The sequence below is a fragment of the Myotis myotis genome, unplaced genomic scaffold (assembly GCF_014108235.1).
Source record: "Myotis myotis isolate mMyoMyo1 unplaced genomic scaffold, mMyoMyo1.p scaffold_m19_p_1, whole genome shotgun sequence".
In the NCBI taxonomy this organism is placed as follows: domain Eukaryota; kingdom Metazoa; phylum Chordata; class Mammalia; order Chiroptera; family Vespertilionidae; genus Myotis; species Myotis myotis.
In genome coordinates, this window is record NW_023416313.1 from 216,368,519 (window position 1) to 216,393,350 (window position 24,832).

At 56.4% G+C, this 24,832-nt stretch overlaps 1 protein-coding gene across 5 annotated transcripts in view; it reads right to left on the reverse strand.

The window, feature by feature from the left end:
• GPR68 (G protein-coupled receptor 68) overlaps nt 1-24,565 on the reverse strand; it is a 29,332-nt gene extending 4,767 nt beyond the window's left edge. Inside the window, exon 1 of one of the 5 annotated variants that reach the window (XM_036315607.1) lies at nt 24,216-24,565. The gene's annotated coding sequence lies outside the window, so the exon portion shown is untranslated. Of the gene's footprint in view, nt 1-6,263; nt 7,356-7,432; nt 7,981-14,986; nt 15,234-24,215 lie in introns of those variants that run through there. The other 4 variants (XM_036315622.1, XM_036315615.1, XM_036315593.1 and 1 more) reach the window with 4 other exon arrangements.
• Between the last annotated feature and the right edge of the window lie 267 nt (nt 24,566-24,832).

Consider the following 24,832-nt stretch of genomic DNA (forward strand, 5'->3'; position numbering starts at 1 on the left):
CATGGTCTACACCAGGGGTCCTCAAACTACAGCCCGCGGGCCACATGCAAATACAAATATTGTATTTGTTCCCGTTTTGGTTTTTTACTTCAAAATAAGATATGTCCAGTGTGCATAGGAATTTGTTCATAGTTTTTTTTTTTAAACTATAGTCCGGCCCTCCAACGGTCTGAGGGACAGTGAACTGGCCCCTTGTTTAAAAAGTTTGAGGCCCTAACTGGTTTGGCTCAGTGGATAGAGCGTCAGCCTGCGGATGCAAGGGTCCCAGGTTCAATTCCAGTCAAGGGCATGTACCTTGGTTGCAGGCACATCCCCAGTAGGAGGTGTGCAGGAGGCAGCTGATCGATGTTTCTCTCTCATCGATGTTTCTAACTCTCTATCCCTCTCTGCTGGGAGCCGGTCCATCCTTGCTGTTTCAAGGGACCTGGCATATATGGCATACTGTTCTTAATATGTTTGCTCACCTTCTTGGCACTATGTGTTTTAACCAAGGTCACCTCTCTGAGAAAGGTTGTTTCCCCAGGTAGGGATTTTCCCCTGAAGTTAGGGAGGGAATAAAACCCCTTAACTAAGTGCCAGGCGGGTAATTAATCACTTTAACTATGAACAATCATGCTTAAGCTACATAATCTTTACTCCCTGGAATGCAGATAAGAAACGCCCTAACCTTTGGAATAGAGATTGATAGGATTGGAATCAACTGGTATAAATACAGATGTAACAAGACAACAGGACACAGAACCTAGACAGAACCTAGACACAGAACCTACACAGAACCTAGAGACAGAAGAACTTCGCTGGAGAGAACATGGCAAAAGATCCTGGACAGAAACTGGAGACAGAACCTAGCGAGAGAACATGGCAAAAGATCCTGGACAGAACCTGGACACAGAACCTAGACACAGAACCTACACAGAACCTAGAGACAGAAGAACTTCACTGGAGAGAACATGGCAAAAGATCCTGGACAGAAACTGGCCACAGAACCTAGAGGCAGAACCTAGTGAGAGAACCTGGCTGAAGAACCTAGAGACAGAACCTGGCTACAGAACCTGGATAGAACATGGCAAGAGAACCTGACTAGAACCTGGTGACTGAACCTGGCTGGAGAACCTGGAGAACCTGGCTGGAGAACCTAGCAAGAGAACATGGACACAGAACCTGGCTGGAGATCCTAACCAGAACTTCGCTGAAGATCCTGACTAGGCTGCTGATCAACTGAACGCTGTCTCCGTGTCATTCCTTCTTCGCCGACTCCATCCACACCTTTGGGGACCCCTGGACCTGCTGGGGTTGGACCCCAGCACCTCTCCCTTACTCTCTGTGAAAAATCAATAAAATATATTTAAATAAATAAATAAATAAAATAAAAAGTTTGAGGACCCCTGGTCTACACAGTTGCAGATGCTGCATGAGAGGCCTGAATGAGGTGGTGTGGTGGCACCAGCAGATCACCCCTGCCCTTTGCTCTCTCTTCACCATAGTCAAGACCAGAAGAGAATCCCCTCAGCATTCAGGACCCACATCTCATCACCTGCCAACCGGGGCCCCTCCTCCCACAACCTGTAGCCTGTCTTGGCTCCCACTGGCCCTGTGGCCCCTGAGCCAGAGCGCAGGCTGGAAGTGGGTACAGTGTGCTGGGGAAGGGCTCAGACACATCAGTCCAGCAGTTCCCTGTCTGGGGTTCTGGGGTTCCCCAGAAAGCAAATGCTCAATCTTATACACATACTAGAGGCCCGGTGCATGAAATTTGTGCACTGGGATGGGGGGTTCCCTCTGCCTGGCCTGCGCCCTCTCACAGTCCGGGAGCTCTTGGGGGGATGTCCAACCACCTCCATAAGCAGGCAGTTGAACATCCCTCTCATAGTCCAGGACCCCTCACTCCTTACTACCCACCTGCTCACTGCTCCTTAGCGCTGCTGCGGAGGTGGGAGAGGCTCTCACCACCTCTGCTATACTCACCAGCTGTGAGCCCAGCTTCTGGCTGAGTGGTGCTCCCCTGTGGGAGTGCACTGACCACCAGGGGGCAGCTCCTGCATTGAGCCTCTGGCCCCCGTTGGTCAGTGCACATTATAGTGACCAGTCATTCTGGTCGTTCTGCCATAATGGTCACTTAGGCTTTTATTATATAGGTAAGTGTGTGCATTTTTCCTGGGAAGAGGGCCTGTAACTTTCATAAGCGTCTCTAAAACAGGCAGGAGATGGGCCTGGTTGGTCCAAAGCTGCTGCCTTCTCACCTCTACCCCCCATGGCTCTCTCCATAGCCAAGCCCACCCCACCAACTCTCCCACTCTGCCCCCCACCGTTATCACTCAACACCTACAATGCAGACCAGATCCTCCTCCTCCTTGCTTAAACCCACTGATCCGTTTCTTATCACACCTATGGCAGGACCCAAATTCCTTATGGAATGTTGGCCATTCTTCAGTGCACTGTTCTCTGGCATGAAGCACATTCACATTGTTGTGCAACCGTCACCACCATCCATCTCCAGAATTCTTCATCTGCCCCAACTGGAAAACTGTCCCCATTTACACTAGCTCCCCACTCCCCTGTCGTCTCCCACACCCCCGGCCCCTGGAACCCCCCATTCTACTTGCCGTCTCTAGGAATTTGACTATTCTAGGTCCCGCATACAAACGGAGTCGGACAGTTTCTGTGTTTTGTGTGACCGGCCTATTTAACTTCGCATAAGGTCCTCAAGGCTCGCCCATGCTGTAACGTGCCGGAAGGTCCTTCCTTGTTAAGGCTGAGGGCTACTCTGCTCTATGCGTGTACTGCATTTTGTTTTCTCATCCACTTGTCAATGAGCAGGTGGGTGGTATCTACCTTTTGGCTGTTGCGAATAATGCTGCTGTGAACATGGGCGTGCAGGTATCTGTGTGCGTCCCTGCTTTCTGTTTTGGGGGGCATACACCACACGTGGAATCGCAGGACCACATGGTGACTCCATTTTTTAACCTTCTGAGGAACCGTCGTCCCGTTTTCCGCAGCGGCCGCACCATGTTGCATTCCTTCCACCAGTGCCCAGGCAGTGCTTGTTTTTGTTTGTTTGTTTGTTTGTTTGTTTTTTCTGTTTGTGTTTTTGTTTTGTTTCCATGTTCTGATGGTGAGAGGAGGGGAGAAGGGGCAGCTGAGACCTGTGACCCCTAAGCTCTGCCCACAGCCCAGCGGAGTCAGAATCAGGCCCTCCTTCCCCTCCCTGCGCCAGCTCTCCTGTCCGTGGATCCCAGCCCCGTGCCTGTGGGGCCGAAGGGTCCACCGGGCCCCGCTATGAGGAAGTGCACAGCAGCGCAGCCCCCCCCCCCCCCCCGGCCTCCGCCCCCCTAGCCCAGGACCTCAGGTTCCCCCCCTCCCCGTCCAGATGCAATCCACCCACAGGAAGCTAACATCCATTCATAAACACAGGCCCTCCCAAGCCAATAAGACAGGGCCAATGAGCCACCGCGAGAACACGCCCTGGCAGGTCTCAACAATCCCCTGAGAGTCACCAGGCCCAAAGCCTGCTGTTTACCCGTGTGAGCGAGTATATGCACGGGGTGGGCCGGGACAACTGCTCGCGGCTTCCTCTTTCCTTACTGAGTGAATTCTGGCACCCAAGGTCACAAATAGTCAAGCCTGCAGGGCAAGGAAACATGGACTATGTAAAGTACCTCCTACGTTCACTTTGGAACAAAAAAAGGGTTCTGACATTCTAGACAGGGGTTCAGACCCTGGTGCCTGAGTCACCGGAGGACCTGCCGCCGCAGATGACTGAACCACAACGTGAGGTTCTGACCCCGAGCGTCTGAGCCTGAGCCGGGGCTGGAGAACCGGCCACAAGCTCCCAGGTGCTGCGGGTGCTGCGGCCCGTGAGCCACACTTGGAGGAGCCAGGGACCCACAGGTCCAGAAAGTCTGGGGTTTGCTCCTGATCGAGTGTTCGACACGAGGTCCCAGGCTGGGGAGCGGAGGCGGCTGGAAGGGGAATTGGAGACCCGGCAGCCCCGTGGTCAGCGCCAGGACACAGCCTTTGGGAGCTCAGCAGCCTGACGCCGGCTTTTCAAATATGGCGACTGCATCTGTATCTCAAACGAAAGTGACTGTGCTTACACTTTATATTTGCAAAATCTTTTGCCGTCCCCAGAGCCTTTCACATCTGCCCTCTTGCCCGATCTTCACAACAGCCTTGTCAAGTCCCCCGTGTTAGGGACAAGGAAACTGAGGCTCCAGGGGAGGGAGTGGCTTGCCCAAGAGCCCAGTGCCTCTGGGTTTCCTTAGACAAGTATCTGTGAGCATCTGCAAGGTCCTCAGCACCAGACCAGACACGGGACTGAGGGATAAGGAAGAAATGGCTCCCGCCCTCAGGGCGCCTCCAATCTCCTAAGATTCCAGGAAGGCCACTTGCAGGAAGGACTGCACCGCAGGCCATGGACGGCGGGCTTACTGCCTGTCCCTCCCACTCACATTCACTGCTGGTTTATGCTTGTCACTCTGCCCACTCTTGTGGGATGACAGCTCCTCCACAGTTTCAGCCCCTCTGCACTCTCAGGGCGCGCAGACCGCACCACCCTCCCCAGCTTCCTGCCACCACACAGGACGTGCTCAGCGAGGCCTGCCCGCCTGCTTCTCCACTGGTCTGCTGCCTGCCCAGTCACTCAGGGTGGATGGCTGGCCTTCAGCTTCTCCCCTCACCCCCACCCACAGCATCCACTCCATTACCCAGTTCTACCATTTTCAACTCTTAAATGTTTCCACATCCGTCTCCTCTTTAGCTCCCCGACCAGTGCCCCGATGGGCGTGGTCAAGGCCTCCTCCCCAGAATCAGTTTCATGGCATCTCACCACCCTCAAAGCCATCCTCTAACACCCAAATCTAACCTAGTCCCTCCTGCTTTGAACCCTTGAATGGCTTTCTAATCGTCCACCTGTTCATCATCCGTCCATCCACCCACCCACTCTCCCATTCACTTATTCATGCACACAACAAATATTTACTGCGTATCTATTATATGGAGGGCACTGCACTGAACACTGGCTCCTAGGGTAACTCAAGTTGCTTTGTCTCACAGGGGGGGGGGGGGGGGAGTAGATAAGCGAGCCAGCTCCTAAGAGAGAAGAGGATTTTAAGGGAGCTCGTTAGAGGGGACCTAACCCAGCCAGAAAAGCTTTCCTGAGGAGCAAGTTATGCTGAGACCAGGAGAAGGGGAAGGGCTGCCTGAGGAGACAGGTGTTTCTGCTGTAGACACATGTGTGCAACAGATCAAATCCAAGAGAGAGAGGATGGGCTCCTCCGGGGAACTGAAAGTAGCTTGGCATGACTGGATCTAGGCATAAAGGGGGCATGGTCAGAGAGGAGATAAGAAGCTGTGGTAACTAACAATTAATTAGAAGGGAGGTGGGGAACAGTCAGGGACAAATCTGAGGTATTCCTGACTCTGAGTGATTAGTCCTTATTAGCTCTAAAAAAAATTATTTTTTAGATGGATAACTGGGTGGGCGGATGGGTAAATGGATGGGCAGATACACGGATGAGAGGTAAATGGATAGATGTGAGTGAATGAGTGGATAGATGGATGAATGGGTGGGTGGGTAGATGGGTAAATGCATGAGCAGATGAATGAATGAGGGGTAGATGGGTGGACAGATGAATGAATGGATGAGTGTGTAAATGGCTGGGTATGTGAATGGCTAGATGGGTGATGGGTGCATGGATAGATGGATTGGTGAGTGGGTAGAGAGAGAGATGAATGGGTTGGTAGATGGGTAGATGGCTAGGGTGGGGAGGTGGTTGAGGTTGGGTGCTGGGACAGTGGGGTTTTCATTTATAGAAACAGAAAGGTGACAAGGAGGAATGACTGTAGCCTTGTTTCCAACCTGGCACCTGCTCAAGCTGCCTGAGCTGCTCAGAGGGTCCTGCTCTCCCACCAGGCCTTGTCACAGCCAGTCCTCCCTCCCACCAGCGCCCGAGGACAGACAGACACCACACTACGCTTAGTTTCCACCCCAGGCGGAAACGACACCTTGCCCGGAGCGTCCCTTCTCCACCCCTGGTCTCCATAGGAATCTTACCCCTCAAAAATCAACACACAGCGGGTGCAAAAGTGTTCTGTAAGCGAAAAGATGCAGATGGGACAGAAGAGCCAACCCCTACCCTCCGAGAGCCCCCCACCTGCTAGGCACCTCTCTTCCAATGCCATTCTCATCGGTGCCCATTTTACAGATGAAGAAAACACAGCTGAGGCTGGGAGAGGGATTCCCAACCTGCTCAGGATTCCACAGTTACCTGAACTCAGGCCGGCCCGCACTGTCCTTTACGCCACGCTCTCTTCTGGTTTGTCTTTATGGGCACTGAGCGGCCACCCTCCTCCTCCAGGCCTTGCCAGGCTCCAGTCCGTATAGCTGCCACCAGGAGGGCCACCAGGCTTGGTCCCAGGCCAGCCCTGCGCCTGGAGGATGCTCTGCCAGGTCACCCATCCCCTCAGCACCCACTGAAGAAAACCTGTGTGTCCAGTCGTGCTTCCCCGAGTGGAGGGGGCGGGGCAAAGACCCAGAGCAAGGAGCCACGGCATCTGATCACACAGTTATCATCCAGCTACGGAGCAGACATCACACACAGGCAACCCAACACCTAACGCAAACCTGCAGACAAATGCTCATCAGCACAGAGGGGTCTCCGAGGACTTTAATGACCAGGAGAACGTCAGCCCCGAACAGAAGGAAAGGGCCCTTTGGCGCAAGTAAGGACCGCTTGCACGTTCCAAGCCAGGAGGAGGGGCCGCGTGCGGGAGCACAGCTGGCACATAAACGTGATCTAGCTGGTCGCTTCCACGGGGTGCACACGGGCACACGGATCACCGCTCACCATGCCAGGGTGGCCCTGCTCGCGGGAGCCCCGAGCCCACAGAGCAGGGAGTTTCCTGCAGACCCAGTTTCTCTTCCTTTCTCTGCTCCAACCTCCACATTCTTTCAACAAGGTTGTTTCATTTCCTACAAGTGCCTGACTCAGAGGCTGTTGATTTCCCTCTGGGGCGGGAGTAGAACGCAGGCAGCGGTTTTCCTCAGCCCCCACCGCTTCCCACTCACTCCAGCAACAAGGCAGACTCTCATTTCTAACGCCTCGGAACTGTGTCCAAGTTCAGTCCCATCTGGGTTCACAAGGCTCGGACAGGCCTGGCGCCGCCAACCCATTTCACAGAACCCGAAGCCCAGAGAGGCTACAACACAGTCGCTCAAGTTCATACAGCAAGTCAGGGCGGTCTGAATCCAGAATCCAGGCATCGAGGCACCAACTCCCTGCCTTTAAGCTCTCTGACCACAAACCACAGCAAGAGATGCACTTGACCTTGTAACCCAGCACACACATTCTACACACACACACACACACACACACACACACACACACACACACAGGCGCATGCACACAGACACAAACTTCCCCAACGCAGTACTTACCCTACCGTCTGCGACGCCCTCTGATCAGGTCTCTTCTGTTTTGTTTCTCTAAATGCAGGTCATGAGCTAACAAATGGATTTCCTGACCCTCGAATGCTGGCTGACCCCACCTGCTCAGCCTCCAGACCCCAGGGAGGCGGCTGCCTCAGCCAGGTGAGGGGCAGGCAGAGCGTGGCGGCGACAGGAAGCTGTCCCAGCGGGATCCCGGGTCCTCTGTGACTTGCTTCACGGCTGAGCTCTGCTCTCAATCCTCAAACAGCTGGGCTTTTTTCTGTGGCTCCGAGAAGGTCGGGGGAGGAGCCGCAAAAGCACCTTCCGGGGCCTGGTGGACCCCCCAGGCCGCCACCAGGACCCACACTCGCCCTCCAGGGATTTCCCGCAGGCCACACCTCCCAGCTCCGTCTAGAAAACCCCAGCTGGAGGCTGCCCCTTCCGGAGCTGAGGCAGAATCATGTGTCAGGCTGGCGGTGGCCCAGGAGCACTTGCCAGCCACAGGACCAGGGCGACGGGACTGCTCCCTCCACCTGCTCGGCCTGCTTCCCACACACCCCAGAGGCAGGGAGCAACCTTGGGGGGGGGGGGTGTTAAGCCGGAATTAGGGACAGGGGACCTCGGGGGCTGGGGGGCATGCAGAAGTGGCTGCACTAATTCTACCCATCAACCCCCTTTGAGCACCTCCGGAATCCCAGGAGAGGCCTGCACCAGGGGTCCTCCCTGAGCCGCCAGGTAACCTCGGACCCCAGCGAGAACAACGGGACCACGAGGCAAGGATGGGGCAAGCTGTTTCCACTCCCGCGCCCAGGATGTCACTCTCCAGCCACCAGCAACCAACATCTGGGTCAGTGGGTCTCACGTCCCTTAGAGAATACTTGGGAGCTTATAACAAATAATACCAATGCCGGGCCCCACCCCAGGCGAAGGAAACCACACTCGCTGGAGATGCGGTGCTGGCACTGCTGTTTTAAAAGCTCTCTGGACAGTTCTTCGGGCAGCCAAGCGCAGACGCACTGGGTCTGCGCCGGAGGCCGGCTGGGTCCTGTTGTTCAGACCAGCGGGGCGAGCGCATTGGAGCAGGGCTCTGGGCCACCAGTGAGGCAGCGCTCATGTTTTTAAACATCTCGGGCCCCAGGTGGGGAGCAAGCACAGGGCTGGGCGTCACGGGGGCTCTGGCTCTCGGGAGCATCTTCCTAGCTCTCCCGGCAGAGCAGCCCCACGGGCCCCTGGAGGCTCCCTGGACCCGCCTCCTCCTCCTTCAGGTGGGGCCCGGCCAGGCAAAAGCTCTTGATCGGGGGTCTTACAGCCAAACCACAGAGCGGTCATTCTAGGCCCCCCGCTGCCGACGTCAGAGCCACACTATTTTGGCATGGCCTCCTCCCTCCTTGGAGCCCGGAAGCCCACGCCCACCATCCACGGAGGGTGTCCCTGAGGATGCTCGTGCCCCTGGCTCTGCTACGTGATTGTGGGACTCGTCTCCTCCAGACAGCAAATCGCGCTCGTCCTGTCGGGGACTGTACTGGCAGGGGTCCCAGGAACCCCTCTCTGCGGGGCCCTCTCCAAGGGTCTCCTATGTTAGTTACCGAGAAGGCTGCGCCTTGCTATGGGGGGGGGGGGGGGGGTCGGTGCACACAGACCAGACGCCATTTCCGAATTGCGGCAGTGTGGCTGGCTCTCCCCTTCCCAGACGAAAGGACGGGTGGGTGAGGAGTGCAGGCTCCCCCCGGGACACACGGCCCAAAGAGAGCACCCCTGGCTCTGCCTACAGGCAGCCCAGCCACCTGGACATGTGCACACAGGCCGTCTGTGCCGGGAAGACGCTGCTGACACGGTGCCCGCCCCCTCCCCCAGGCTGCCCCAGGGTGCCCCAGGCTGCCCCACCGCATCTGGGATGGGAAGCCTTTCTCTCTCTCCGGGGCCAGGGACCCCCTTTCCCTCCCCACTGGGCCTCTGGGGCTGCAGATGGGAGGAAGCTGGCTTCAGCGTTAGTCATATCGCTGAGCCCACGTCCTCTGTGAAATGCCGCTCGGGGACAGGAAGAACAGCCCGCACTGTGACCTACTCTGGCGCTATGATTTCATCTTTGAATGAGAAACCGTGATGACACCGAGCATCAAGCTGTGGCCTGAGGGGCCTAGAGACCCAGAACCCCGATCCTCACAAACCTCTCCAGGTAAACCTGCAGCTGAGCCAAAGTAGTGAGTCTGCAATCAAAACGTGGCCTCCAGAGAAGCCTGGTTCACCTCCCCCATTCAAACTCCCGGCCCGAAGCCCAAAGTGCCAGAACCTTGGAGCCGCGCTGAACAGAGAAGGACATGTAGTGAAGGGTGAGAATGCTCAAGCCCTGTGTGTGTGTGTGTGTCGGGGGGGGGGGGGGGTGACCTCATGGGGGCTGCCAGGGCCTGCCACAGTGGCTCCTCCCATCCTGGAAAGACAGAAGGGCCGAAACTGGGCCAGGCCCACCCCCTGAGTTCCTTTCCCATCTCTCTCAGCCCCAGTGCCAGCCGACCCCACTGGATGACAGACCAGAGGCTTGCCTGAACCCTGGGTGTCCGGCCTGCCCCCAACATGAACACTCCTCCGGGGACCTGGGCTGAGGGACGGGTGAAATGTTCTGGAGGCTCGTGTGAGGGCGACAGGGCCCCCAGCGGTCCAGGCAGCTCGGGTGTCACCAGAGGGAGGACTCTGGAGTCTGCCCTGAGCTGGTGGCACCCAGCAAGGCCTCGGCACAGGGCGGCAACCCCGTGGTCAGGGACGGAGGTGAAAAGCAGAGGCTCTGGGCCGGACGGAGGAGGTTGAGATCCTGAGCTGTCACTGTCTGGCTATGTGACCTTAACAAGTCGCCTTCCTGGCCGATCAATGGGCTTCTGTGAGGACCCGAGAGATGAGGTCCGACAAGTGCCTGGCATGCAGTAGGTTCCTGACCCGTGTCAGTGAGGATGCAGTGACGCTGAGGATGGTGGTGGTGACAGCATCGATCCCTCAGGCTAGAAGGTCCGCCCGCAGCCTGATTCACCCTGGGACCGGTGAAGGGTGGGCAGGCCAACTGGGTAAGATGCTTGTTACAGCGCATTGCCTTATTCCCCACGGCTACGCTGCTGATTTGGAGCTGGTGGGGGTAAAGGCCTTGGAGGAGCCTTGAGGGCTCTGGTAAGCACCAGAAGTGTCTGTCAGGAGCCATCGCTGTTGGCCTGCAGGGACCTTCACTGACTTGCGTCTTGAAGGCGCCTTGGGCCTTACACTTTAGCACAGGTTTGCATCAGAGGAGCTGATACAAGGCGCTGCACTGTTGCAGGTGCAGAAGTGCCCAGGTGCGAATGAAGATGCCAAAAGGACCAAGAGGAGGAGCGGCAGGGATCCTCCCAGAGGGCCTGGCGCCGCGGCCCCGAGCGGCCAGAGAGGAGGCGGGAGCAGCTTCGGATCAGGAAGTGCAGTCACTGCCATTCGGGAGCACGTGCTCTGTACTATGCCCCGTGCTGAGCACCTTCCCGCCGTTTCCCGTCTGCACCCTCGCATCGGCCCCGTGAGGCAGGGTTATCCCGGTGTTACAGGCCAGGCTGCTGAGACTCTGAGAGCGCCAGCCGCCTGCCCAGGTCACAGAGCTCAGAAACAGCAGGACTGCTTGGCTCCAAAGACGGGGCTCTTGGCTATTTTATGAGTTTCCCGTTGCTGCTGGAACAAATGACCACAAACCTAATGGCTTAAGACAACGCAGATTTCTTCTCTGTGGTGGTCAAAGGTCTGCTGTGGATCTCACGGGGCTAACATCAAAGTGTTGACAGGGCTGCCTTCCTTCTGGGGGGGCGGAGGGGAAATGGACTTCCTTATCTTTCCTGGCGTCTCAGGGCTTCTGGCATTCCTTGGCTTGTGGCCCCTACGTCTTCAACGTCAATAGTGGGGAACTGAGTGCTTCCCACCTCCCTCTGCGCCCACGGTCACATCTCCTCTGACTCTGGCCCTCCTGACTCCTCTTTCACCTTTAAGGACCCTGTGATCACTCACACTGGCTGAGCGGCCGAGCTGTGATTCAAGTCAGGGTCTGAATTCATTGTGTTTTAATAATTACCAATGCGATGCATGGGACTTTATACAATGACTTATTCGTGCCCATCTTCCCCTCCAAACGGTAGGTTCCATCAGGAGGAAGGAGCTGGGTCTGTTCTCCGCCAAAATAAATGCACAACAAAAATGTGCTGGATGTCTGAATCAGTAAATGAACCTAAACTCCATTCACTTCTGCAGCCCACGTGCAGAAGGCCAGGGTGAGGAGCTAAGGAACTGAGGGAGACAGGGTATGGGATGAGGCCACAGGAAAAAGGTTGGTTTTGGCTCTGAGGGCGTGGGTGGGTAGCTATGTATGGAAACGCATTACCATGGAAGCTTCTGCCGAAAGAGAGACTTTGATTTCTTCTTTGGAGAGTCTGTGGTCTGTCTAAAGAGAGCTGCTTGGGACATCCTTCCTGTTCTGATACAGGAAGCACAAAGCACAGGCCAGAAGGTTGCCATGGGGACCGCAGGCCTGCTTCCCCAACCTGCTTGCGTTCCCACCAGCCTGCCTTCCCACCAGGAGTGCTCCCACCCATCAATTAATAACCTAATAATGTATGACAACAGTCACTCCAACCACCCAGGCAGCAGTCCTCTCAAAAAACAGACAGACTTCTCCAGGGACCTAAGCTACAGAGATGCTCACTAGACTCAGCCTGGGCCACCTGCTACAATCTAGCTTTCTGAATCCAGATTCCTCTCTCCCCGGCTTCTCTCTCTTGTTTTAAAGGCATGGGTTTTGGCAGAGCTGGGGACTGAAGCCGCAGGGGTTCCAGCGAAACAGACACTCGCGAAGGCACCATGTAGGATGCCTGCACCCTCAGCCCTGCAAGGCCCAGAGAACCTGATCCCCACCCTGACAGGCTCTGTGATAAGGCCCCAGGCAGGGCCAACTGTACGTCTGCTGGTCTTTAGCAAAGATGACTTAATTTGTTACACCACGGCACCCAGGAAAACAAAGCAAAAGGGAAGACTTTCAAGTTTTGGTAGATTCAATATGTTTGGAAACTGATGCTCTTCTCACGGGGAGATGGGTTCTAAGACCCCTCCCCTTGAATCTAGGTGGACTCTGTGACTACGTGACCGGAAGAATAAAGTCGAGGCCACACTGTGCCAGTTTCTGAGTCCAGGTCTGAAGAGACTGGGAGCTCCCACCTCCTGTCTCTTGGGATGTTGCTCTTAAAAACTTGGGTGCCCTGATGGGAGGAGGCCCTAGTGGCCTCTGAGAGAGGACCACATGGAGAGGAACCTAGACCCTGGCCAACAGCCCCCGCTGAGCCAGGATCAACTGGTTTCCCACATGTTGTGTGATCTTGGAAAAAGATCCCCAGCCACAGCTGGGCCCTCTCAGCTGATGTTGCAAGGAGCAGAGATAAGCCATCCCCACCAAACCCTGCCCAAATCACAGATTCATGAGCAAAATAGATGAGGACTGTTATTTTAACCTCCTAAAGTGGTTTTTTATGCAGTAAAATAGATAACTGGAACATAAGGATTATTTTTCTCCAAAATCACTTATGGGCTTATCATGAGCACTGTATGCATTCATAAGGTTACTTGATTTTAATTTTTGTAAGGGATTTGCTTTTATTTATTTTAGAGAAAGAGAGGAAGAGGGAGAGATAGACACATGAATGAGAAACATCATCAACTGGCTGCCTCCTGCACACCCCCTACTGGGGATCGAGCCAGAAACCCAGGCATATGCCCTGACCAGGTATCGAACTGGCGACCTTCTGGTACATGGGTCGACACTCAACCCATGAGTTGACACACCGGCCGGGCGATTTTAATTTTTATAACAACTTTGTGAGGTGGGTATAATAATCTCCCTTTCCCCCACGAGATACTCAGAGGTAAGGTATCTTGTTTGAGATAGAAAGGATGAAACCAGTTTCCACTCTTTGTTTCCTGTTAGGTGAGTCTTCTCTCCATAGAGTGTACTGTACCCAGAAGGCGGCAGCATAATGGAAACATCAAGAACACTCATAGCTAACTTTTAGGGGCCACTGCAACGCTTTTATAGTATCTGCATGATGTCATGACCATCCTAGGAAGCAGGCTCTACTATCATGCCCATTTCACAGAAGGTGACACTGAGGCTTAAGAAGAGGGTAGGTGATGATCTCCAGTTAGTATCTCTAATAAGTGGAAGAGCCAAGATTTGGACCCAAGCCTTCCAGTTCTGGAACTGAGCTCTCAACAGATGCGCTGGTCCATGCAGTCTAGTGCAGCCGCATTGCTCCAGCCCCGCTTCCGCTGGGACTCTCAGTCCTTGCCCCTCCTGCCTCCTTTTGGAGGCTGAAGGGGGGAGGGCAGGGTTAAGCAAGACATAACCATGTCATCTCAGATTTGTATAGTTCAAACCAGTCTCACTCCTTTTGCCCTCGCAAGCCCGCTGGGAGGTGGCCATGGCTAGTATTTATCTCCATTCTACAGAGTCCCAGCTACAGCAAGTGACCTGCCCAAAGCCACTGACTCCAAGTCAGTGGTCTCTCCTCTGCCCACCCCTGATCGCAAAGAGCCTTGCTGTGCCCTTTCACACCGCATCTCTGTGTTCAGCTTAGGGGGCCTGCCAACCAGGGACCCCAGCGGCCAATCACAGCCCAGCTTTGTCCTCCTCTGTCCTCCTCGCCCCCGCCCCCCCCCCCCCCCCCCGGCTCCCCCCACCCTGACAGCCGCCCGCCTAAGGGGGAACGCACAGATGTAGGGGGCAGGAAAGGAAATGTGTGTCACCTGTGCCGTGCGTGGACTCTGGGAAATGAAGGGCTGGAAGTAATTACCAGGCGGCCACGGAGCCAGCCGAGGGGGTGGCTGCTAAACCAGGCAACAACCGCAGCAGAGACACCCGGCCCAGAAGAGGAACAGGGACGCGCCGGAGGACGCTGGGCGCTGGGCAGACACCAAGCAGGCCTTTCCGCTGCCAATGCCGCGTCTGCTCGCCTCCCGGCGCGCCCGCACTTGGCGCCACCGCCCGGCTGTGCACACGCACACGCACACGCACACGCACACGCACACGCGGCCACTCCCGCACCTGGCCGCCCGCTCCGCCCGCGCACGCACACGTGGGGGCCACGTGCTTGCACCCACCGCGCGCTCCCGGGCCGCGCCGGGGAAGGCTCAGAGCTGGCTACCGGTGCCGGGCTCCGGCGGTCGCCCTCCAGCGGTTTCCCGGGACCCAGACAAGGGGAAAAGGACTGGCTTTGGGGAGTCATACCCGTGCGGCGAGGGGCCGGCCACGATCACCCCGCCAGCCGCCCGTAGACCGCGCCCCTCCTACGGCCCGCGCAGCAAGCAGGTGGGCGCTGCGTCCTTGGCGCCTGGCGGGGGTGGCCTGGGGCGCTGGGCCGGTCCGTTTCCGGCCAGGCCTTTCTGTTCCTTGGACGACACGGCCACGTTGTGCTCCCATTCACCGCATCCCTCCCCCACCCCCTCCTCCAGTTCTGCGCACCCAGCCTTGCCCTTCCACGCCATGGCTGGGCGCCTGCCCTGAGAAACCCGGGGAGTGCAGACCTGTCCTGGAGGTACAGCGCTTCCATCCTGTCCCCGGGACCGGCTCCGGAGCTGCTGGGTGAGCTCAGACTGGGCCTGGCTGAGGAGGAAGGGCCCGGGGTCCTTCTCCAGCCACATCCAGAACCCCTTGGTGAGAAGCTGGGAGAGCGCACGAAGCAGCCCTTCTATACCCTTTCCCTCCGAGTCCTCAGCGTCAGCACACCGGTAGCCACTCGGTGAAGGCCCCTCCTGTTGCTGCTCAGGCTCTCTCCAACTCTCCGACCTCAGCAGGAGGCAGTTTGCTGCCTGCTGGATCCCTGGTGCCTCCCAGGGCCCGAGCGTGCCCGTGGCAGGGGTGGCATGGACAGCACAGAGGACCCCTGCTGGTGCTGTTGATAATTCACAGAGCCTTAGGGTCCTCTGCCCCACAGGCTCACAGACAACAAGAACGATATTCACAGCTCCCAGTTTTTGAGTCAGGCACCGTTCCAAGCACTTAAATGCATGAACTCATTGGAGCTTCGCCACTTTGTGAGATGCTATTATTACCCCGTTGTACCCAAAGGGGAATGAGGCACAGAGAGGTCAGGTAACTTGCCCAAAGTCACACAGGTAATAAATGGAGGCACTGAGATTCACACCCAGGCAGGTGAGTCCACAGCCATCATCACCACCTGCAGCCTCTCTCAAGCCATCCTGAGCTGTGCCATCAGCACCTCCCGCTCTCTCACACCTGCATACCTTAACCTGCGTCCCTCTCCACCAGAACACCTCCTGAGCGCCCGCCCCAGTTTGAAGATGAGAAAGTCACTTCCCCTATGAAGCCTATTGTTTGCCCCAGGCAACTTGTGCGGAGCTCCCTGGGTGCTCCCTTGACTCCCTTCCCAGCATTCTTTGCACTGCCCAGTGGGGTCACTGTTCCACAGCCCTCTCTCTAGCATGCATGGTCTTCCTTCCTGCCCAGGGCCTGGCTCAGAGCAGGGTGCCCCCCTATGTCTGTGAAGGGAGTGTCTGGGGCCGGGCGCTGCAGGTGTCTGCAGGAGCTGGTGCGGTTGGTTGTCAGGACAGATTCTCCGGGGTTAGGATGGAGGGCAGCTGGAGTGACGCAGGGGAGGTAAAGGCAGAGAGCTATGTCTCACTTTCTGCTAGCTCCTCGGGGCGGCTCAACGCCCCACACTTTCTGACTGGACCCCTAGGCGAGTGTCTGGAAGGAAATGGACAGTGGGCAGAAGGCAGAAGATACCCGGGCGGGGGAGGCAGAGGGAGCCAGCAGGCAGGTGGCCGAGACTGGAATTTTGCTTTTCTTGCTGGGCACACGCCCAGCAACCTCCCAGCAGGCTCTTCTCTGGGGCTGGATCAACCTCTTCTGCTTGCAAAACCTTCACAAATGGCGTTTCCCAGGTTAACAATTCATGCCACAGAGATGCACGCCTGCTTTATAAAAACTGCTAAACTGAAAGCAGCTGTTAAGACTTTGGCTTTGAACATCAGAGTGCCTGAGTTTGAATCCCACCTCTGCCATCTACTCGTAAGGTGACCTGGACAAGTCCCTAACCCTCAGCGCCGGGTTCCTCATGTGAGAAAGGGACACAGCTTCAAAAGTTGGCTGAGATGACTGCCTGAGTTAAATAAAGCCCTCAGCTCAACACCCAGCACACAGTAGGGTCAGTAGATATTAGCTGTTATTGTGACTGTCCGCTCCAAATACCCTCTTTATCTATGGCTCTTATCTTGGTAGTGTTTACTGTCCTCAGTGCTCTTTCCATCCCAACAAGCAGTGTTATTCTCTTCCTTTCACAGGTCAGGACACGGGTTCAGTGAATTGTCTCAACGCCGCTGAGTTCTGAGCACCTGGGCCAGGACTTGCACGGAGTCCGGGCTGGAAGCTGCTTCCTGCAGGGATCATGCCCCTCACCCTATGTCCTCGGGAAGAGCGGGCGTTTGAAAGCCCAGCATCATCCGTTGCCAGGTGCAGAGTTCTGACTCTCAGGTACGGTGCCTGCCGTGGAGACTGCTGATTACAAAGTGAATCCTGCCAGGGCGGCCACATTACAGTCCCGGGGAGGGGGACACTGCGCAGTACTTGGTGACCCTGTCTCCCTGCCTCTCTCTCCCTTTTTAAAAATGTTTTATTGATTTTTAGAGAGAGAAGACAAAGAGGGAGAGATAGAAATATCGCTGAGAGATGCCCTCTACTGGGGATCGAGCCTGCAACCCGGGCATGTGCCCTGACTGGGAATCAAACCAGCGACCCCTTGGTTCCCGAGTCGACACCCAACCACTGAGCCACACCAGCTGGGCCCTGCCTCTCTTTTTGTAGCTCAGTCTCTTTACAGATGTTCAAGGATACCTAGAACCTTTCACAGTCTAAATCAGTGGTTCTCAACCTTCCTAATGCCGCGACCCTTTAATACAGTTCCTCATGTTGTGGTGACCCCCAATTTCATTGTTACAAATTGAACATAATTAAAGCATAGTGATTAATCACAAAACAATATGTAATTATATATGTGTTTTCCGATGGTCTTAGGCGACCCCTGTGTAAGGGTCGTTAGACCCCCAAAGGGGTCGCGACCCACGGGTTGAGAACCGCTGGTCTAAATAGTCTTCAATTAAAAGAAGCACCGTTTTGATTTATGCTTCACTCTTCAGAGACAGAACAGCACGGCGCCTGTACCAGTTACAGATCGGAATTGGCCCATGGGTACAGGCTTGGCGCCTCTGGCTGCGCTTTCCCTATGAAAATGCAAGATTTGGAGAAGCAAAGAGATTCACTTCATTGCTGTGTTTCTTGGTGTCACGATGTCCAATCCTTGGCAGGGGCAGCAAATTCGTTGTTTTGTAAACAAAACCCAGCATCAGCCTTATACACAGCACACAGCTCTCTCGGTGAAAATGAAGCACAAATTGCTTTCCAGAACCTTCCTAGAGAATGGCAAATTATGGCCCAGGCTCATGGAATGCTGATTTGAGACACTGCTAATAACTGCCTTTCTTACCCACAAAAAAATCACCTCCCACACCAGGCCAGGCTCCAGACTCGCGGTCAGGATTTCTCCGTACACAGCGTCAGTGGCATTGATGTCATTCCCTCTCTTCCAGGCTCTCCAGGGTTTGCGGCCTTGGCATTTGCATTTTCCCAGTGTCAAGCCCAGGGAGGCACAGGGCAAGTGCGCAGAAACGGCAGCGATGGCTGGACCAGAGAGGATGTGGTCCCAGGCCAGAGCGTGCCGAGGACTCGATATGGGCCCCTTCAGGTGTGCTCTTCACCCTTCTCCACCGCACTCGAGCGCTTACATCACGGGCCCCCTTGCCATCTGGCCTCTGTTGGGGTTGGCCAACGGGAAGCACTCACTGGGATCAGAGGATGGAGGGGAGTGGGGTCTGGGGAGTACTTATCCACCTGCCAGGTGTCTTCAGTGTGGCTGCCTCCCTTTACGGAAGTCGCCAGCTCCTGTCACAGTCCCTTTCCTGCACTGTCCTCCCCCCTCCTTCCTCCTGCTTTGGTTCCTTTAAGCATCACCTTGAAAACCGTCCCTGTGTTAACCTCTCCTCAGTCACCCTGCTTGCCTGTGCCTCTGCTTCCTGCCGAGACGCCCCTGCGATACACTCACACTCACCGAGCAATGCGTGCAGATTTCAGAGGGCTCACAGATGATCTACTTAAATAAGAAAAATCACCAACTTCCCAGTTCATTCTTCCAATTAGCACAGCTGGCCAGCCTCAGAGGAAATCTCTTTATCCCCCGAAAAGCAGAATGAGTCCCTACTTCCTCTCTGGGCTCCAGAGCCAGCTCCTCTTGGTCCCTGCTCATCCTGCACCTCCTCCTGCAAGCTGCCCTGTGCTTGCTGCCTGGGAGCTTCCTAACTCCTCATTCCTGCGGGCAGCTCTCCCGCTGAGAAATACGCGCCACTGCCGAGCCCAGCACCTCCCTGGCCAGTTTCAGGCACAGAGAAGTTGTTTTGTCTGAGGACAAGTTCTGGCATCAGCCACAGTGCAGCAGGCTGGGGCCTGAGCTGATTAATCAGACAACCTGAGTAAGACGTTTCCCCTCCCATAAGGACACCGGGAGGCAGGAAGCTCTGCGGCTGGTGGGGAGTCAGCTGGAGCCCAGGTGAAGCCTGGGCATCTCTGGAGAGCTGGGGAACCCATGTGGCATCCCTGGCTGGAAGTCAGACTCCTGGAGGAGGCCTTCAGGCTAGGCTTGCTCAGGGGGAGGCAGTTGGGAGGGCGGGTAGCATCTGAACATCTGGCTTTGAATCTCAGATGTTCTTTCTGGTTGTCAGAGCTCTGGCAAGTCATGTAGCCTCCCCGGGCCTCAGTTTCTTCTTCTTTAAAATGGGGTTAATAATGAAGGTCAGTGTAAGAGTCAGATATAGAAAAGCCTAATATGCAAAGTGTCCCCTCAGGAGTTTGACCCACCTGGAGTTCAATCGCTTGCTATGATGTGCACTGACCACCAGGGGGTGGCACGGAATGAAGGAAGGCCCCTGCCGGCAGCCGGCAGCCACTAAGGACCCTACCCATGCACAAATTTCGTGCACTGGGCCTCTAGCGAAATATAAATGTGCTCTCAAGAAATCAGGCAGACATCTATGCACTTCCCTCTCCCCAGGAGCAGGTGCACAGGGAGCAGGTCAGGCTGGGAAGATACAAAAGGGGGCTTGGCCGACTGAGGTAGGGTGGGCCAGGCTGGGGCTGTTCAACCAGCCTTGACCAGCCTCTGCCTTGGTTTCCCTGCTTATGGAGAATGGATCGAATCCTGGCGCTTTACACTGACTGTGTGACCTCAGAAAGTTACATGACCTTTCTGTGCCTCGGTTTCCTTATCTGTGAAATGGGGATAATAAATTATCTCACAGGGGTGTGGTGAGTGTTCGATGAGTTAGTGAGTATTAAACTCTTAGAACTACTCTGGGGAGTGCGCAACCAACACTGGCACCCTCTTCATCCAAGGCCCGTGGAAGGCTTGTGTGTGCCCCTCTGGCTCAGTACACTACAGGCCTTTGTGATGGCGAGCTGGGAAATGGCATTCACTTTCTTCGTTGTGCATTGTAAGATTTGCCTCCCACGGGACTCATATTACCTGGCTGTGTGGATGCCGGGTGAGGCCAGGGTGGATCTGAGTGGTCTGGCACCCAGGACTCTGCCTGGAGCCCCTAGAAAGAAGTCCTGGAGGCTCCCTGTATAAGCCTGGGGCCTCTGATGGGGTGTGGGTAGTAGGATCGTGAGAAAGAATGGGAATGGGAGAGGACTGGCAAAGAACTGTAACCTGGACAGGGCCCTCGCCAGAAATCTCAGTGAATCCACGCTCTGTGCTGGGCCTCAGACCTCACCTGGCCTCCAGGCTGCCAGCTGGTGTCATGGGGATGATAACGGTGCCAGAGAGGCAGCGCCCCTCAGAACCAGCTCTGCCACTTGCCAGCACGCTTCCCCTCTCAGCGCCTCCCCTGTACCGTGAGGATGACAGCAGGCACCTGCCTCAGGAGAGCCGTGTGATGTGCGAGGACAGTGCCGGCCCGGAGTGAATGCTCAGTGCATGCCAGCTTGTTAACATGCGGCCAGCGCCAGGCCCTCTGATACCAGGGACAGCCGTGGTGGTAGCCAGAATAATGCCCCTCCCCACCCCCCGAGATGTGCATGTTCTAACCCAGGAACCTGTGCATGTGTTGTCTTGCAGACACAAGGGACTTAGCAGGCGTGACTGTGGATCTGGAGTTGGGGAGGCGGTCCTGGGTTACCCAGGTGGGCCCACACCCCTCACCAGGCTGAAAGCGGCCGGCAGGAGAGGGAGGGCATCAGAGATGCAGGCCGGGGGAGACGCGGCCCCTGCGGCTTCGTAGACCGGAGTTGGCCCCGAGCCCAGAAATGCCGGCAGCTTCTGGAAGCTGAAAAGGCAACGAAATGGATTCTCTCCCCACTTCTGAGCTCCAGGATCGCAAGAGAATAGATGTGCACTGTTCTAAAGCCACTGAGTTTGTGGTAATTTGTTACAAGAGCAACAGGGAACTCGTCCAGCCGCCAAGACCCCACACAGCTGCCTCCCGGCAGGAAGCGCCACAGTGAGTTACTCCCCAGGATCTATCGAGTCACTGCGGTGTCACCGCACTGCTTGCCCTGTGGAGGTGTAGGGACACCCCGGACCATGGAGTCGAATGTTCCCTGGGCATAGGCACGGCCAGAGATGGAATATTCAGGGGCAGGAGAGCTCAGGGTGGGCTCAGCTGGTTGAAGCTGGACCCTCGGCAGGGCAGGGCGTTGAAGGATGGAGGGTGTGGGGTTTGGATGGGGAGGAGGAGGAGGAGGAGGAGGAGGAGGAGGAGGAGGAGGAGGAGGAGGAGATGACATTGCTGGAAGGGCTCAGTGGGGTCAATGCTTGCGCTCTAGTCCCTGTGGGAGGTACCTGGGCAGTGAACTGAGTGAGATAGACCTGGTGGTGGTTATGGAGCTGACACTCTGGAGTGGAAGCCAATATGCCATTGCAATAAAACATGACAAGTGTTACAGCAGAAGTGCAGCGTAAGGGGGCACATCAGGATGGGCTTCCTGGAGGAAGTGGCCCTTCAGGTGACACAAAATAGACTGAAGGTTTGTTCTGTACCACTTTGAGCCCCGGTGGCACTTAGCACTCAGCAGGTGCTGACAGGTGGGAATTTCATCACATAGTTTGTTATTCCCTGTCCAATTCCCTCTGAGTCCATTTCATGACCCCAAGGAGAAAGTCTCACTTGGGCGCTAGTATGGGCTGAGCGCCAGCTTAATTCTTGCTCATCTCCCCTTGTAACCTAGAGGCTGGTCTGCAGGCAACAGGTATTAATTAAAATTTAATAACACGGCTTGGTTTTCTATGTTTTCTTGTTTGCCACTTATGGGAGTGGGACACAATTACCGTTTAAATATAAGTGAACTTGCCCTGGCTGGGTGGCTCAGTTGGTTGGAGCATCATCCTGTTCACCAAAAGGTTGCAGGTTCGATTCCCAGTCAGGGCACATATCTAGGCTGTGGGTTCCATCCCTGGTCCGGGTGCATATGGGAGGCAACTGATGGATGTTTCTCACATTGATGGTCTTTCTCTCTCTCTCTCTCTCTCTCTCTCTCTCTCAAGTAATAAAAAAAATATCCTCAGGTGAGGATTAGAAATGTGTGTGTGTGAACTTAAGTGCAATAGAACCGTGACTGTACGTGTGGAGGTTCTTCCTCTTGCCCTGGAATTGACCACTGGGTCCAGTTGTGGACAAAGAGGCACCGAGTGCCCCTCAGCAACGGGCCTGATCACTCCCTTAGGACGTCCACGGCCTAATCCCCACCCCCAGCACACACTCTCCATAGTGGGGAAGGCGAGTGGGAACTGGGTCAGAAGGCGAGCTGAGCGGCTGTGAGGTCTGAGAGAACGAGGTCTGAGAACCCGCACAGAGCTGGGGGTGGGGCGCTGCGAGGGGAGAGGGGCTGGTTAGACAGGGGCCGAGCCAGTCTGCTCAGTGTGCCTTCCTGGACAGGAAGAAAAGAAAGCTGGAGAGAGGCGGGAGCCAGCCAGGGAACAGTGAGTGGCCTGCACACCCTCCCCTTGTCATGCAGGGTTGTGTGGCTAAGTGGATATGGAGGAGAGGAGCTGAGCACCCCGGAGGGCTGCCTGGTGGAGGCAGGAGCTCAGGGGACATAGAAGAGATGGCGCTGGAGCCACAGCTCGCACGTCAGGAGTCTAGACAGCAGGGAAGCCTCAAGGGAGCCACACTGGGCATCCGGGCCAGTACAGGCTGGCCAGAGAGGAGAGAGGACCAGCAGTGTGAGGCCCGCAGGGGTGGCAGGCTGCATATGAGGACATGCGACCCGTCTCTTTCCCTTCTCTGTGGCATGGGGGCTATTCTGAGCTAAAGGCTATGGAGACCCTGTGGGCTCAAGAGAAACATCTGCCTCCCCCTTAACTACCTAGAAGAATTTGAATTAGGGGCCTTGCCCATAATAGGAGTTATCACCAGAAATAACTCTTTTTTTGGTGACCTATCTCTGGGGTAAGGCAAACTCTGAATTACTGAGCATCTGTTCTTATCATCCTGCAATGACCTTTCCCCTCTGAAGCCCCAAGGCACCTCGGCTCATTCTTAACTCAGAACGTCATGCATACCTCATTTCCCTTCCTGTCTTTGAGCCCCTCGTGGATTCGGGGTCTCTGACTCGCTCATGGACGTGGGGCTCCCATGCACACATTTGTAACTAAATGTGGTTATTCTCTCTTGTGAATCTGTCTGGTGCCGATTTCATTATCAGGCCAGTTAAAGAGCCTAGGAGGGGAAGGAAAATGTCTCCCTCCCCCCCATATGTAATAAAGTGAAATTGAATGGCGGAGTTTTTGAAACTCTGATTTAGAAGGAAAAACTAGGATTACCACAGCAATTACAATACTCTGACAACAGCTATGATTGGAGGAGGAGGCGGGGGAGGAGGGGCCACACTGTGGGAGCCCAAAGTTCAAAAGCTCCTGATCAGGAGGAGGGCAGTCAGGGTGGCCTTCCTGAAAGAGGAGACTTCTCACCGGAAACCTACAAGGGGATAGGAGGTACCTTGGGAATGCTCCCAGGGGTGGTGTGCATGGTGCAGTGGATGAAGAAGGAGCCTCTGAACAGTGTAGGTGCGGGCTGAAGACCAGCAGAGGGCCATGCGCTGAGAGAAGGAAGGGATGAACTGGGACAGTTAAAGGAGATAATTCGGGATAAGTACCAGGACCAGCAGACAGTCAGTGGATAGCAGTTTGCTCGCCCCCCCCCCCCCCCCCCCCCCCCCCGCTTGAGCAGGATGACATTCCCCAGCCGGGCTGGTGCCACTGAGCCCAGGAGAGCCCCCCTGGGTGGGTCCTGGGCTCCTCCCGAGTGAGCCTAACCTTTAGGCAGGTGCGGGCACGTCCCCAGGGAACCCGGACAGTGTTGGGCTTTTGAGATGTGCCCCACCCCAGGCACCCTGGGCAGGGCAGCCCCCTCTGGCTTGCTGTGTCCCCAAATGCCACCCACGTGCCGGCAGGTCCCTGGCATGAAGGGCCCTACCTCCCAGGCCTTCCGTCCTACACTGGCCGCCAAGCCCTCTCTCGCAGACGGAATTTCCACTTTCCAGCTGCAGTTAGTGCTGGGGAGCCGGCCTCGCTGGAGGCCCGTGGTCCCTCCGCCCCGCGTCCGCCGCTGTCATCCCCCTACACCCCCGCCCCCGCCGCCTGCCCCGCTGTCCCGGCCTCGGTCCCAGCTGCCCGGCGGGCGCACTCACCGCTCCCAGGTCCCGGTGCAGGAAGCGGGCGGAGGAAGGTGCCACCGGCTGAGCCCGGGCCGCCGGCAGGAGGGGAGGGACGCGGCTGCGGCGGGAGCACCGGCGGCCAGAGCACCGGCGGGGCGTGGTGCGGAGGGGCCCGCGGCCGCCGCCACCGCAGGCCGTGGAGGGGCGGAGGCTGGGCGCGCGCCCGCGGGCGCGGAGCAGCTGCCCCCGGGCCTCGGGAGGACGCGGCTGCCAGGAGGGCTCCGCAGGGCCATCGCTCTCCCGCGGGGGCACGGAGGGGCCGGATGTGTGCTCCTCCCTGTGTCCTCGGGGGGTCTCGTGGGAGGGGCGATCGGGACGCAGGTGGCCGGTGTTGCCTCTGCAGCGCTCAGCCTGCCTGCGCGAAGCGGCTGCGTGAACCCCATCTCAGGGGCTGGGCCAGAAAACAGCTTGGAAAGGGAATGCCATTTCTGAGCCCTGCTCGGACACCCCCTCCACCCCCTACCCTCCCGCACGTGTCAGCCCTGCCAGGACCCTCCCCGCCCAGGGTCCTGCCCGCCTTCCACTCTGCCCCACTTTGCAGATGCGAGGTGATGGTTTCCCAGGCCCCTCTTTCCGCTCTACCCCCTGCA